At 35.0% G+C, this 15,612-nt stretch overlaps 1 protein-coding gene across 3 annotated transcripts in view; it reads right to left on the reverse strand.

Annotated features, from left to right (window-relative positions):
* LOC149780105 (small conductance calcium-activated potassium channel protein 2-like) overlaps positions 1–15,612 on the reverse strand; it is a 338,659-nt gene that overhangs the window by 148,985 nt on the left and 174,062 nt on the right. The window lies entirely within an intron of this gene.

Raw genomic sequence — 15,612 nt, forward strand, 5'->3', positions numbered from 1 at the left:
GAATGATAGGAAAACCCGACCGATAATATTAGGCATATGTACATGTCTACATAAACGAGAAGGCATGATTAAACTATATAATATACGCTTGCCCTCCCGTTTCTTTGTACTCCATTTTAAAAACGAAAAGATTAAGGTTGAAAAAATGACAAAACAAAGTGATTTTATTCGTTAATTTTGAATTTTTTATCTGATTTTATCCAGGGGATCCATAACAATATCAGCTTATTTGCGATTCGAACCAAAACTGAAGCTGTCCATGTAAACAACCAGATAGACTGATCACTGTCGTTTGGGGGGTTTCTTAAAGAGTCCATTTCAGCACAAACTATGTCGTCTGCAATCAATTTTTGCCATGTGTACTTTTAATATTTCAAAACAATTTAAAACTAATAAAAAGGATAAATTCTTGTATATATGTGTTAAAAGAGATGTAACCTCTGCATTTATGGAATTATTCATAACTTATCGAAGATCGTAAACTGCATCATACCTGTTGCCTCAAAATATAGACTCGCCCATGCAAATATGGCGAAATTGTTACTAATTAAAATCCCGTTTGATCTGAAACGCAAACAAGATGTCAGTGCTAGGGACCCTCTGGCGAAAACAGATCAGGACCTATACAATGATGAATGAAATGACAAAGTGTTTTTTGCAATTTTTTGTATAATTGATACAATTGGTTTGTAAAATCATTAGCGGGCTACGAACAAAATGCCTCCCAGTAAGCGAATATTAAAGTCAGGATCCTACCAATTCTAAACATGCACTCCATTTTCAGACTCAGAAAGTAATTACCTGACACAATCACAGTAAAACTCAGAAATATTTTTGACATCGCAATACCTTGCAAATTTTAAACCATTTCTACGCCCGTCTGAGCAAACTTTTGTAATTAAAAAAGGACGCCTTGGCGATTGCAGCATAAATTTCGTGCTATTGTTAGCAGACGAAGGTGACTAATATATGTTATGTGCATTAAAAATGAAAAAAAAATATTCAGTATATAAGTACGGTATACAGTATGCCTTATACACAGAGCTTCAACGACTTCAATTAAAAAAAGCAGACAAATCGCGTTAACAAAGTCGGCTGATTTTTATGCATGTCCGGCGAGTAGTGTCTATATTTGTAGCCATTTTTTTTCCCGTTACATGTCAAACATCCCACAAGACTACATTCAGAATAAAATTGGCTTTACCTATTAATTTTTGCATTTTTACATCTGTGGCATGTAAAATGTCAATAATTTCACGAACATTTTAAATAGTCATACTTTAGACATTATTATTAGAGGCGCGCAGTATCACCTGTATGTCGGTTTAACGCAGTAATTTTTTTTTCTTCTTCCAGTGATATGTACCACATTACTCTTTCACTGTACTTGTACGTCGGTAGTTTCCGTCAGTAAGGACTGTACGGAAATTCCGAAGGAATATTGTTACAACTTTAATGATATTAACAGCGTGTTTTTATTATTCGTGACAAAATAGTTCAAAACGGTTCTGTCGCATAATAATGGTGAGTACTTACAAATATGATTACATGTCTGACACGTGTCACTTATGACAACGCAGTGTCCTTATAGAATTCTATATAATGTCAATGACTTTCTCTGTATCTATAGTACAAACTTAACCACCCCACTCTAGCTACAACTCGTAGATTATAATTTATACTACAATTAACATAACACAACGCTAACTCATATACTATAAGGTACTGGCAACTGAATTTTCGGGCGGAGGGTGGGGAGATTTGGAGCTGAAATATGTTCTTTTCGTTTATCTCAAGATAATTAGTATTTATTACAAATAATATCATCGATATAATATTGTGTTATTTTGCTATAAATCAGAGCAAGATATTTTTCCAGGTCTTGTCAGACGGAAATTAAGCAAGCAATTGTCAGGGCCCTGTCCAAGAACGTTGAATTGTTGATATAACTGCATACCGTGCTGCGTATCGCGGTACAAGTAACATATGCACGTGGAATCCAAGTCATAATTAAATTCAGATGATTTGGTATAAAAATGTAATAAAATTAAATAAAGATTAAACGTACAGTAGAAACAATATTTTACAATCATAGGTGATATTTTTCATACCAATTTTAAAAAAGATGAACACGATGTTAAATAAATAAATTAATTAAATAATAATAATAATAATAATAATAATAATAATAATAATAACAACAACAACAACAACAAAAATGTCCAACTTATTCATTTTTAAATTGTGAGTCTATCGCTGACATCTTAAATACTACATATATATAAACAAGTCTATGGAAAACTACTTTTAATCAGATTGTATTATTGTGAAATGTTTGACATGTAAAATAATGGATACAGTATTGGATTAAATTTACAGGATATTGTTATAATTCAGAGAATTTTGTCACCATAGTTTCGTCTCCATTTTATTTTAATTGTAATAGGCGTAATTCGTTGATATCCTGGATACTGTAGATATGTACGGACTGGGTCGTTTACTATTTACTATTTACCTGCCAGAGACTGCCTCACACCACTGCACCTCACCTGTTACATCTCCTAGCAGCAGATTTAGCAGTGCTCTTACCGTTGAAGACGTCATTCTTCTAAATTGTAAACGTTTGCGTGGACGGACGTAGATATGATTAAAATGTATTGAATAAGCGTTAGCTAGATTGCAACTGTGCCAGGTAAATACCTTCCGAGAGTAAAGGCAGGGTCCGATTCAAAATCGGTCGGACATGACTGTAGATTATCCCATTTTGTGGGGTCAGCTTTTCTAATTAACGCTTCTTAATGCGCTTTTCGCCATACAGACAATACTACAACGTTATGCTCTACAAGGTATCGCAGCCTCCACGAAAGACGCTGTATTTAAATCTGTAAGTATATTTACATGTATGGATCCTCAAAAAAGATACGTATATTCTGCTACATGACGAAATCTACTTTTAAAACCATGTATCGCTTAAAATAGAACCAAATTTGTTTTACTAAAGCTAAACTGAATAGTTTGTAATTAAATAGTCTTTAAAGTTGTTGAGATATACGTCAGTAACTTTATGTGCATTAAAACATAACTCGGTCTTTTTTCCTCTGTGTGTGCGTGTGTGCGTGCGTGCGTGTGTGTGTGCTCGGAATCCGGTACACAAATCAGAAACCATTAGTAATTACTAGTCATGTTTGAATTAAGTTTTCTTCCGCTCTTCATCGCTTCATCGAATTAACATGACCGACATATCTTTTATTTATTATTCAGAAAAGTCACATGACAACAGCCTCAAGTTCATTGCAAGATCTCTTGAGCTCTTGATGGCAGGTGTTGTTGTCATTCATTTCCTAAAATAGAGCTGGCACGATGGTGTTATAAATGTCGAAAGTTCCTTAGAGCATAAAATACTACAGAAAGAAAGAAACAAATACGGCTGTTTTATCTGCGGCTCATAAACAGTGAATATGCCATTACTTGTGTGAATTACGGTTTAATTTATTTATTTGAAGAAAAAAATGTTTCCCATCCATGATACAAGTTATATCAACTTATAACAACGCGGTCTGTTCAGATAACATGTTGACGTAATGTTGTCCTTCACCTTCGGAGAAAATGGAACAGCCCGAGGAACCCGCTTAATATTGGTAACCACCTACCTTGCACATATCGAAGCTGGATATCGAACCGGGGACCGAGATTATGTCGAACGTTTTCTTACGTGCGTTATGTCCTATATTTTTTTTATTGTTTGCTTCTATGTGAATATTTATGCATTCTGTGTAATATGGCTGTAAAGATCTATTATAAATATAGTGAAGTTTTTATACCCAGTTTATAATCTAAGTGATGCATGTACAAACATTTGCCAATAATGGATGTTGCTATTAAAATTTGATAAGCGAACAAATGGAAATGAAATGTATTGTTCATATGGCTAAGTCATAACATCGTACTAGAAATTCTGTCTCTATCAATTTTAAAATGGTCTAGTTTAGGTCGGAAGGAATTAAGCAGGTAAACAAGCATACACCGATACAAAACAGAAAACCTTATTCACGTATGGGTAAAATTAGCTACATCCAATTATCCCACATTGTGTTTTTTGTGCTTTTTTTTACCTGGTGCAATAAAAACAGAACTCCTGTATCAGTGTAATGTAACAGATGGTGATTGAACTGTCTTGAATTACGTTTAATACGACGGAGCTAAAACTGGCCTGAAATCTACGATTAAATCCCCTGCTTTTACAACTTAATTGATAATAAATAGTGCAATAAAATAGTTCATTAATTAGTTAATCGAATCAGGATCATATAAAAATTTCGGAAATATTAACAATTAAAGCATAAAACACAGCATACAATCATCTCCACTTTTATAGCACTACGCATAATTAAAAGGGAACGTGACGCCTTCCACAGACGACTTACTTCACAAGTTAACTTCAAAAGATAAATCAATGGAAAGTTTTCGTTTAAAACTTAATTTTCAATGGTATGGAGACAATCTTTATATTTCCATAATAAATATAAAAAGAAATATTTCTTTTTCGTCATAATTATCCACACCCTATTTTGGACAGTTTACAAAAAATGTACAGGGTAGACAAATTTAAGAGGTCAAATCATTGTGAATATTTACCATTACCTGTATGCTTTCGTTCGTTTTCTCATACGCTCACTTCCACTGTCTGGAATAAGAACTCCTGGTACTTGTAGTACAGAATTAATCAGCATATGTAAGCAACTTAAAACTTTTATTGCGCATATATTGAGAAGAGGAATATTGAAAACGGCGACAGTGATCGTGTTATCGCGATCACCGATTCCTTAAAACCAGAATTATTGTTTTCTGGAGAGAAAAAATTGTCTGAGTCTAAAAAGGAAATTTATTAGTTTCAAATCTTTTCCAAAAGGAATTCTTTAACAGAAGGCATGCAGCAAGGAGAAGAAAAACAAATCTGAAACAAGAAAAAAACCAACCCATAGAAGTCGGTTGCAATCCTCCATGAGGGCCTATTTTGATATCTTTCACCAGTATCATGCCATATTGCAGCAGCTGTTGGGGAAACATTTTGCTTAAAATAATATCAAATTTATCTACTGAGTTTTCATTTTGTGGGTATCTCTAAACGAACTGATTCAGACCTAAAAGTCGCGTAAGGCAGCAGGAAGGCTGTACCTCACTGAAAAATAGAGTTGACTGTAAATTCCGCTTTGCTACCAAATAAAATGTATCATTTGGTTCCTACAGGAAAACAGTTTTGGTCTCACAATACATTTGAAAATAGTTTAGCTTTTTGTCATCATCATCTAGAAGACCTGAGTTTTGGGTCCCATGCATATTTATGAACTTATTTGATTAAGCCTACGGAATTTCCATCCGGTATTGAAAACAAAATCAGTAACATACAGATATGAAGATAAAAGTCAGAAGTGTGGTTATTTTGACCAGAATTTGAGATCTTTTTTAATAAAAAAAATTGTTCATACAATGATTCTTGTACAATTGGTGATTGATTCTGTTAAATATTTGTTTTGAAAATACCAACTGTTTTCGTGTCATTAATATTGAAATGATAAAACTGGGTAAGCAGTTTATATGTGCTCTTGTCGCCATACGACGACTTATGGGGTAAAACGACCGTATACACTCATTGCCAAGTCCAATCCAACTGCAGAATACACAGACCCACATAGGTTGTCGCATTATGCACCTGCATGTCTACGTCTACGCATTTTATTTGGAGCAATTGGTAGAACAAACTACATACATCTTGATCTGCTGGCGCATTATGCGATGGTAGATCTTTTGAGAAAAAATCAGCTGAAAAGACTTTTGAAATTAGAATATGCATGTGTATGTGAGAGAAATATACATTCTAGGACAGATTGGAAACATCGGTCTTACATTATGCAACTGGATTTTGGCAGATTTTGAACCCTTCTCCAACTTCTTAAATCAAGGGAAACTTAAAAGAACATTTGCGCAAACGGGAAATAGCGTGTTAAAGTTTGAAATAGTGTATCCTCCTCTAATTATTGTGGATTCTACACAACAGCAATAACAATGACAGCAACAAAAAACTACAAACAAAAATCGCATCAAAAATATATTATTTTCATATTTGAGGAGATATATATCCATCAGAAAACTCCTATAGCAATGAAAAGTGGTGAAAATTCCTGTTGATTCTGTGCTCGTTTTACTTCATATATATTGGCCGAAAAACTATAAAACTAAGAAAAACAAAATTCCAAAATGGCACGGAACTGTTTGCGTATTCCGACGAGAGAGAGAGAGAGAGAGAGAGAGAGAGAGAGAGAGAGAGAGAGAGAGAGAGAGAGAGAGAGAGAGGAAAGTAGTCTTTTTAATAAATCTCTTGGAGTTCAACTGTTCGGATACATGAAGCTTCTTGAAATCCCTATAGGTTCTTTGTATTCCGGTTTTCTTTGCTTCTGTATAGTCTGGGATCACTTCTCCCAAACTGTTGAGTTCTAGAGTATTTTCAAATTCTGCATTTGAAATGGAATTCTCTGTTTGCTAGAGCAACTGCAAACCGCAGTACCACACAAAGGAGGTCCGATTTTCGCTATCTTGGTCTAAGGTGAAATCAAGTCAAGGCATATACTCATGAATAGTAGTGGCTGATGTCTGTACCTAATTTTAATGTAGCTTCAAAACAGTGTCAGTTAAGATCCTGATGCTTCAAGGCAAAGTTTGGTTCAAAGTGGCTAGTACACAATGTCTTGATATCTCGGGTAACTTTAAAGTGAAGTGATTCAGGAGACCCCCCCCCACTGAAGTGAAATGTATCTCACACTTCTTTTATATACTGGAATTTGTCTCCACTGATCGTTGGTACGTTGTATCAACTTCACTATGGGCAGTACTTGACGATGTTTTAAACGGACTACCAGATTTCAAAATGGTACCTCTTAAAGAGCCAGTTTTACCAGATTTCAAAATGGTATCTCTTAAAGAGCCAGTTTTACCCGAGTTCAAAATGGCACATCTTAAAGAGCCAGTTTTACCAGATTTCAAAATGGCACCTCTTAAAGATCCAGTTTTACCAGATTTCAAAATGGCACTTCTTAAAGAGCCAGTTTTACAAGATTTCAAAATGCACCTCTTAAAGAGCCAATTTCACCAGATTTCAAAATGGCACATCTTAAAGAGCCAGTTTTACCAGATTTCAAAATGGCACCACTTAAGGATACAGTTTTACCAGATTTAAAAATGGCACCTCTTAACGAGTCAATTTTACCAGATTTCAAAATGGTACCTCTTAAAAAGCCAGTTTTACCAGATTTCAAAACGGCACCTCTTAAAGAACCAGTTTTACCAGATTTAAAAATGGCACCTCTTAAAGAGCTAGTTGTGCCAGATTTCCAAATGGCACCTCTTAAAGAGCCAATTTCACCAGATTTAAAAATGGCACCTCTTAAAGAGCTAGTTGTGCCAGATTTCCAAATGGCACTTCTTAAAGAGCCAGTTTTACCAGATTTCAAAATGGCACATCTTATAGAGTTAGTTCTTACATATTTCAAAATAATTTGTTCATTTTTGTTTGCGCGTCGGTTCTTGGTCTGTCAGTTGTGACATGGCTGCTTTATAGTTTTTTTTTTTCCTTCTTTTATTTTCTTAATAAAACGTTTCGCTTGACGTGTTATGTGACTGATACCTTGAAGCAGTTGACGTGCTGTCAAAGCAGACCATCAAAACACGTTTGATATTCGCTTCTAACAAATGGGACCGTACTTACTCATTTTGTTTGGCAACTGATAGCATACAGAGCACAAATCAATTCGTCAGAAAGATGGCTTTGAAAGGATGTTATGTTGAAAACTGTATGAACGAAAAGGTGGAGGGATCTTTGTACATTTTTTTCTTCTCATATAGACACTAAAAGTGAAATGTAAATAACAGGACCTCCTTCTTCACACCAGTTGTAAAACAACCTGGCACGAAATCTCAAATCATCGACAGTGCTAGGTATTGTATCGAGCGGCTTCGTCACACGCAAAATTGAGCCAATGTAATCCTAACTGCTTGGTTAACACTTGCGCTTGAAATTTATCTCTTGGACTTTTAAACAATACCACATACTGGATATTGAGACTGATGGTGCGACATGTTTTTTGTTTGTTGTTGTAATAAAGTCTGAGTAATGTAACTAATACTAGTATTACGAATGTGTCATTTTCGTGCTAAACACAGATTAATTTCTTCGGCTTTTTCATACCAGTCATCCAAGATGGCAAGGTATGGCCGACGAACAGTGGTAACGAGAATTCTGATATACCATCAAAGACACAAGATATTTTATACATTTTATACACTTTTAATGTTTTCACAAAATGTAACAATATATACTAAAACATATATTTATATGTTAGTGTACAAGAATTAAAACACGAAACCACGAAAAGATAAATGACTCGGTACATCAATAAGGCACAAATTAAAGTAACTGTAGACGCATATCAACAAGTTAGTGAAGAACATTCTCTATCTATTTGTCTCACATCAAATCTACGTACACGTTATTGTGTTCTTATAGTCTCTGGAATTTGCGGTCTCTAATCTCTCCGGAAATGCCATTTCTTCCACATTGTTTTCAGTCTATACTACCACTACAACTATACACGTGCACTTGTAATATTTCTTACTTGATGTTGGGTTCGTCTTCTTCTGCAACTGTTTCTGAAATTGTTTTTATTTTCATTTTTACTTCTGATTTGTCTTTCGCAGAATCTAACTCAACTTCATTTCCGCGATTAATTACACACAACGCCTTTGGTATTATGCCTCGTCTCTTGTATCCAAGCATCAAAGTCAAGACTTCAGTCACGTACATCTTTCCAATCGTAAATTTGTTGTTGATGTAACCAACAAGCTATACACATTTCTTGGTAAGTATGAAGCGTGGATAAAATTTGACACGGATGTAAACTAATGTCAGACACAGTCAAATCGTCTTTTAGAGGAACGCCTTCTATAAATGAAATGGGATTCTTCTTTAATTTTTTTGACTAATGCGTAAGCCGATTGACACTCGTTGTATCACCACACTATACTTTGTGGTCGACGATCAAACAGTTGTGATATGTGCACGTGACAAATTCAATTTTTCCTGAAACACTCCGTCCAGCAATCAGTACGTCAAACGGATGGCGAAGATACAATGTCTGCCAAATTTGCCGATCTAACTTTTCGTCAGTCACTTTGCGAGCGGAGGAGGATGCAGACATACCAATGGTATTGAGAATTCCGAGATTACTATCAAAGACACAAGACATTTTATACACGTTCAGTGTTTTTAAAAAACGTTACAATATCTACAAAAATATCTGTTTACATTTCAGTGTGCAAGATTTAAAACGCGAAAACACATAAAGCATAGATGACTCCTTACATCAATAAGGCACGAATTTAAACGACTGTAGCTACATATCAACAAGTTAGTGTACACCATTTATTTGTGTCACATTAAATCTACGTACACGCTCCGGTGTTCTAAGAGTCTCCGTAAAATTCTTGGCCTCCTAAAGGTTCCATGGCATTACATAATTTTAAACTGGTATTGGCTTATACGTTCCAGTGGGTGGGGGCATCCTGTCACTTCGTAATTCTCGTTGATCGAATCTTTACAGAGAATTTCCACGTGTATTATAAAATGTCCCTTGTCGTCCACCAATTGAAAATGGCGACTTGGAGCTGCCAAATATTACCTCTTGGGTAATATCGAACGTTTCGTCAATATCTCCCCCCCCCCCCAAAAAAAAAAAAAAGTTCAACATGACTTTGACAAACGATCGTCTTCTTCGTTCTTTTCCACGTGTACCAGAGTGATGCATTCTTGGGTTCAGTATCTTTCTTTGAATGTTTCTGTATCTTCTGGAGTCTGACTCCAAAAAGGATAGCCGATAGATTCTTGTTTTATTTTTATAAATATGTTGAAAATGCTCATGATCATGATATACATACATGTATTTTCCATCTGGGATATCTGATCCTCAAACACGACAGCACCACAAACAACTTGAGGTATACTTTCATGGTATAACGAAGAGTCAACACGAATTAAAGTTTTTAAATTCAGAAATGTAGTTTCAATATTTCTAACAACGAATCTCACAACTCTGTGATGAAACCTGCTGCTTTATCTGGTGGTACTTCAGACTATAAATTTCACTGTGTATGTGTCCGCGGCAGTTCTGAAGTTTCGGAAAATAACTTTTGAGTCTCTCGAATGTGAAAAGAATCTTCGGCAGTTACTGGACAACTTTCATTTTTGTGGATCTTGTTCAGGTTCACGATTGTAATCTTCAAAACCGCTGACATCTACTTGCAATAACACTGCACTTAGCGAATGAAATGGTACCGAATAACGTCGTCAAAGCTTGGATTCTTCTGGTTGCCTCTCATCAAGATCAGGTTGGTTCACCATGATTCAAACATGTGATTTAACAGTTTTACGCACTCTGAACTTATATAGAACGAGTTTCTATAGAACGAGTTTCTCACCCTCAGAGAATACATTCATTCAGCTTTCAAAATGTGAAGAACAAGTAAGAGTGAATACAGATTGCGTTACCGTCAAAGATTTACACAAACTCATTCTTGGTTGGAAAAAAAACAACACAAACTCCAATATTTATGTGCATATAGTTTCGCATTTATTGTATGCTTCTTCAGGTACAACATGTTTTGAAAGAAATGGATGACGTTTTTATATTTGAAAATAATAATTACGTCATTGACACAGTTTTACAAACATCCATTATTCTGTAAAGTGATCAATTATTTCATTTCAGCTACTCAAGAAATGCTTCTGCATTAGGTATATGATGAAGAAATTGTGTTGGTCTCTTTTGTGGAAAGAGATGTAGTAAGAGATTCAGGTATAATTAACAATAATGGATCATATTTGAATTTATGCTGAGACAGAATCATTCGAAATTATATATCAGGTAAGACTCTGGACTACTGCACTCAACATAAATGTCAGGATACTTGCTATGTCTGCCATGATAAAACATTCAGCTTCAGAATGTTCACAACATCAAAAGGAAAAGGAAAGACAGTAGAAAAGACAGACGAATATACGGACACCCACTATCATTGTCAAGAAAAGGGACATTGGTCTTCAGAGTGTCTCAAGGAACAAAGAGAACAAGTAGGAGGAACATTCAGAAAGAGATGAAGAAAAATACCCATCAAGAAAAATCAATAAGGCAGGATCAATAGAAGAAGACATCGAAGGAGAATAAGAGGAATACATATTAGTAAAGAAATTCGAAATATAGAATAGACAGTAAAAAAAGAAAGCAAAATAAACTAGACTTTTATGGTGTGTTATGAAATTTCATTGTGATTGTTATTCAAAGAGTACATATCAAAGAAGCCGACGTTTGAGAAGAAGACCAGTGAGACGAAGCTTGAGAAAACGAACACCAGTGAAGCGATAACGCTTGTGTTAACCCTCTCTAGTTATGTGGAGAGGTAAGGGTGTTTGAAGCGGTTCTCGGGTTAACGAAACCCAACGGCCTTTTCATGGTCATCGATATATCTAGGAGAGAGAGATACTAATCGTTTGCCAGAGAATTTTTGTCATCTATATATTTGTATGCGTGTGTTTTGTATATGTCTATATTGTTTACAACTAGAACTAACCCCTCAACCCCCCTCTCTTCTGTGTGATAGTGAGGTATATTTGTATGCGTGAGGGTATGTAAGTGCGTCTAAAAACACTTCCTACCCTTGTGTGATAGTATGTTTGTATGTATGGAAGTATAATGTGTGTATAAACACTCCTACACTTTTAATTGGATTGTATCATGTGTATTTAGATATTAATCAAAAAGCGGTTGCTTCATAGAAAATATGGTGTGTTGGATTTTATGTTACAACATTTTTACATTACCATTCCTTTTTGACCCTTAAACTGTCGACCCTTTGTCCCTATAAACTTTTCACCATAACACCAGTGCATGAATCTTGGTATAGTTGGCATCCGTTAGTCTCGAGAAACGATGCAAGTGCGCCCATGAGAGATATCCCGGTTGGTGGTTGCTCAGCGTCTTCTGTGGCTATGTAGCCCAACACAAGAGTGGCAGTCCTTGCTGCACTTGCCACACTTGAAGGTTGATTCTGGTGTGGGTTGGAGCTGCCTCTTCTTCCTCTGCGACCGCTTTTCATCAGCTAGCAAGCGTAGGTTGTCCTCTCCGACTTTCCGACCAGTCATCAGAGCATGTCGCTAGCTGCACCTGTCTAGAGCAAGCTCTTCCCAGGTGTTGACATCGATGTCAGGGGCTTTTATGTCGCGCTTGCAGACATCATTGAAACGGAGATGTGGCCTTGATATAACAGTTTGTATACAGGGTACACAATAACCTGAACCAAACCGAAAAATTTAAACCGAGAATGTAGAACTGATGTGCACGTATGTACAAAATTAGCCTCCTGAGCACTCTCCCAGGGGTTAGGTTCTATAAAAAGAACACTCCAAACTGTTTCTTTGGACCTAAGTAGAAAGTATGGATGAAATACATTGCATGTATATGCTTTTATCAGTGTGGCGCCGACGCCGACACCGATACTTCTGCCACCGCCGCTGACGTTGGTGGTATTACAATAGATCAACTCTCATCTACTTCGTAGAGGTGAGCTAAAATTGTAAAGATTCAAGTACTCTTAATCCTCCATTTAAAAAAAAAATTAAACCAAAAATTACATTCCCGGTAAAATTTTAATAACATGTTTGCTATTCCTTGGATATTATTTCCAATGTCTTTACTGTACAAAGTGTGTAGTAAACACAAATTGCCATAAAAAGCATCCAACTGAGGTAAAGGTGACTTGAACCTTGTCCTCGGTATGAAACAGACATAATTATCTGGGGGAAAGGTCATACAATAAACACAACTTTGAAAAAATTACGTCAGATACCTATAATACAGGTCTTAGACATCGTAAAATCTGTCCTAACTGCCAATTTATCTTTTCAAAATGATGGAGAAAATAAATTATCATGTATGCTGGATCTCCTTTACGGTGAGATTTTGCAAAATTAAAGAACTAATAGGTTATTTGTAATATTTTCACTAATATGTTATTTTTAACATTTTCCAAGACAAAATTTTCAGACATTGACTTCTAAGAGTGTCGGATTATTTCAGTTAAAATAACGCCCTTGAATCAAAGATATCAAACATCAAGACGTTGTTATCTCACTGAAAATAGTCCACTCATCTTATTTTTGTAACTTACTCGCAGTGAAAGGTAAAGATATTTCTAAGAACTTGGAGCAGATCTTGTAAGAGTGGTCGTGACGTCAGAGTTAGCTCAGCGCCATTACACAGCGGATCTGGCGTATCTATGGAGATCCATTTCAAAATGATACTGTCAGTATTCTGCCTTCACAGTACGTTCCAAGTTTGCTTTGGAGATAAAACGTTTTTCTAATTGAACGATAACGGAACAAAGAGGTTTAAGCAAAAATGTCTTGTTCAATATAGATATTATGTAATATCTGTATGGCGCAACCACGTGATCACCAAAGCAAAGAGTATACTTTCGTTCGCTTTTTTACCTTGGAGTTTACAGAAAGATAAAATATAAATAAAAAGTACAGTTCAATTTACATGTACATGTACTTCACATATTTTTTTATGGTTTAAAAAGGAGAAAACTACAGATAAATGCAAGACTTTGATAGAGATCTCAAAATCATGACTTTGGAAGCATACTGCATGTAGAAAGCATTTAAATTATGAAAATATCTCTTGCGTCACGTACAAGTCACAATACTTCGTCAATCAGGGGCCTGCATTTCTCTGAAATAGACACGCACATACACTATATACATATCACACGCATGTGTTCTCGACGGTTAGGATCGTTGGATTATTCATGGAAAAAGAACATTTAAACAAAACCGCTAGATCCTACCTAATCGGCTATTTAGTGTATGAAGTCAGATTATCTATTTATGCCGGTCCTTGGCGCTACTACACACTAATTCATGTTCAAGGCTAATTCCTACTGACGCAATTAACTTAAACTCATCAAAGTAGAAGCAAGAATATAAAGAGAAAGTTTAAAATATATGTGTACATGTACATGTTAGCATATGTATGTGTGTTACTAGTCGTAGGCTTTTGCATGATATTTTTTAAAATCTTGCAATCACACACTTCTTATTTTGTGTTTTGTAACCTGAAAACTATGTCTGAATTTCACCTGCAAAGTATAAAGATTAGGACTTGTCCACTTTAAATATGCACCAGGTATCTTTTATTCCCAGAATTTATGAGCAAGTAACTCAAGCACAAAACTTCAAACTTTTGTATAATACTTAATTACAGTTCAGTTGATACAGAAAGGAACGAAAGACAAGGAGATCCTAGAAGCTTTATAGATTTCAGTTTATCCATTTTAAGTTTACTAGATATTCATATTTCCGTATTTTGAGCCTGAGCATGAGTTGCGAACGTATTACAATCTTGGAAACCATCTTATGTATAGTTTTATTACATATATATTTTAATGCATTGTGGGTTAATAAAAGAGACAAAATAATTTGTAAAATATAAAAAGGTCTCATTTGTAAGTAATGCTAGCTAAAAATATTACTTCACACTTAGAAACAAGTTAAAATGGTCAGTTAACACAGAATTTATAGGGACAGTTGACGTTTGTTACAAATTTGAAGTGAAACTGACTTCACGAGGTCAATTATTGTCTTTTATTTTTATTTTGGACCATTTTGTTGTAACAGTCTAGAAGTAATTTGTGGATATATAATACAATATTGTACACAGTAAAAACTAGTATTCCTGTGCTTTGAGTACAGTTTCAAGCTTATTTCTTCTATTAAACCGACATCACTTTGAGACGATGTTTTACATTAGCGGTAATGTAAAACAACAACAACGAACAAAACCCTTTTGTAAAAGTTTGTATAAGATCAAACCAGTAATGGATACAGAAACCGAACATTATTTGTATTATCGTTTGCACAAACTCTCAAAAAATATCATTTGTTATTTCTTACAGAAATCAATACCATAGAAACAGTTTTGCAAAAGTAAACATGCGTAAAAGACCAAATAATGGCTGCAATTAACAAAAAGATCTATACATTATTGTTCGTCACAGACACGATGGGTCTCTCTCTCTCGTAAAACCATTTACCATTTACGTACAACGCGTAGAAAAAATGTAGAAAAATAGTTAATATTTCTACATGCAACTGTATTCCTGACAAAAATGGTCACTTATAATACTTGCATGCATTGAGAGGTAATAAAACTAATGATTAGTATTCTATTTTGAAACAAATTTATTAAACTAAAGATATGTATATTTTCATATTACACTATTTTGAAAGAGAAAGTTCTCTTCCAACATAGCTGACGTTATACTTACAAATTGTATAGATATATATTCCTGTCTGTTTTAGTCACTGTTTTAACTACATTTTGTGATATTCATTGATCTCAGTCACTGTTTTAACTACATTCTGTGATATTCGTGCGATCTCAATCACTGTTTTAACTACATTCTGTGATATTCGTGCGATCTCAATCACTGTTTTAACTACATTCTGTG

The sequence above is a fragment of the Sinohyriopsis cumingii genome, chromosome 16, assembly GCF_028554795.1.
Source record: "Sinohyriopsis cumingii isolate HCF-2022 chromosome 16, ASM2855479v2, whole genome shotgun sequence".
Taxonomy (NCBI): Eukaryota; Metazoa; Mollusca; class Bivalvia; order Unionida; family Unionidae; genus Sinohyriopsis; species Sinohyriopsis cumingii.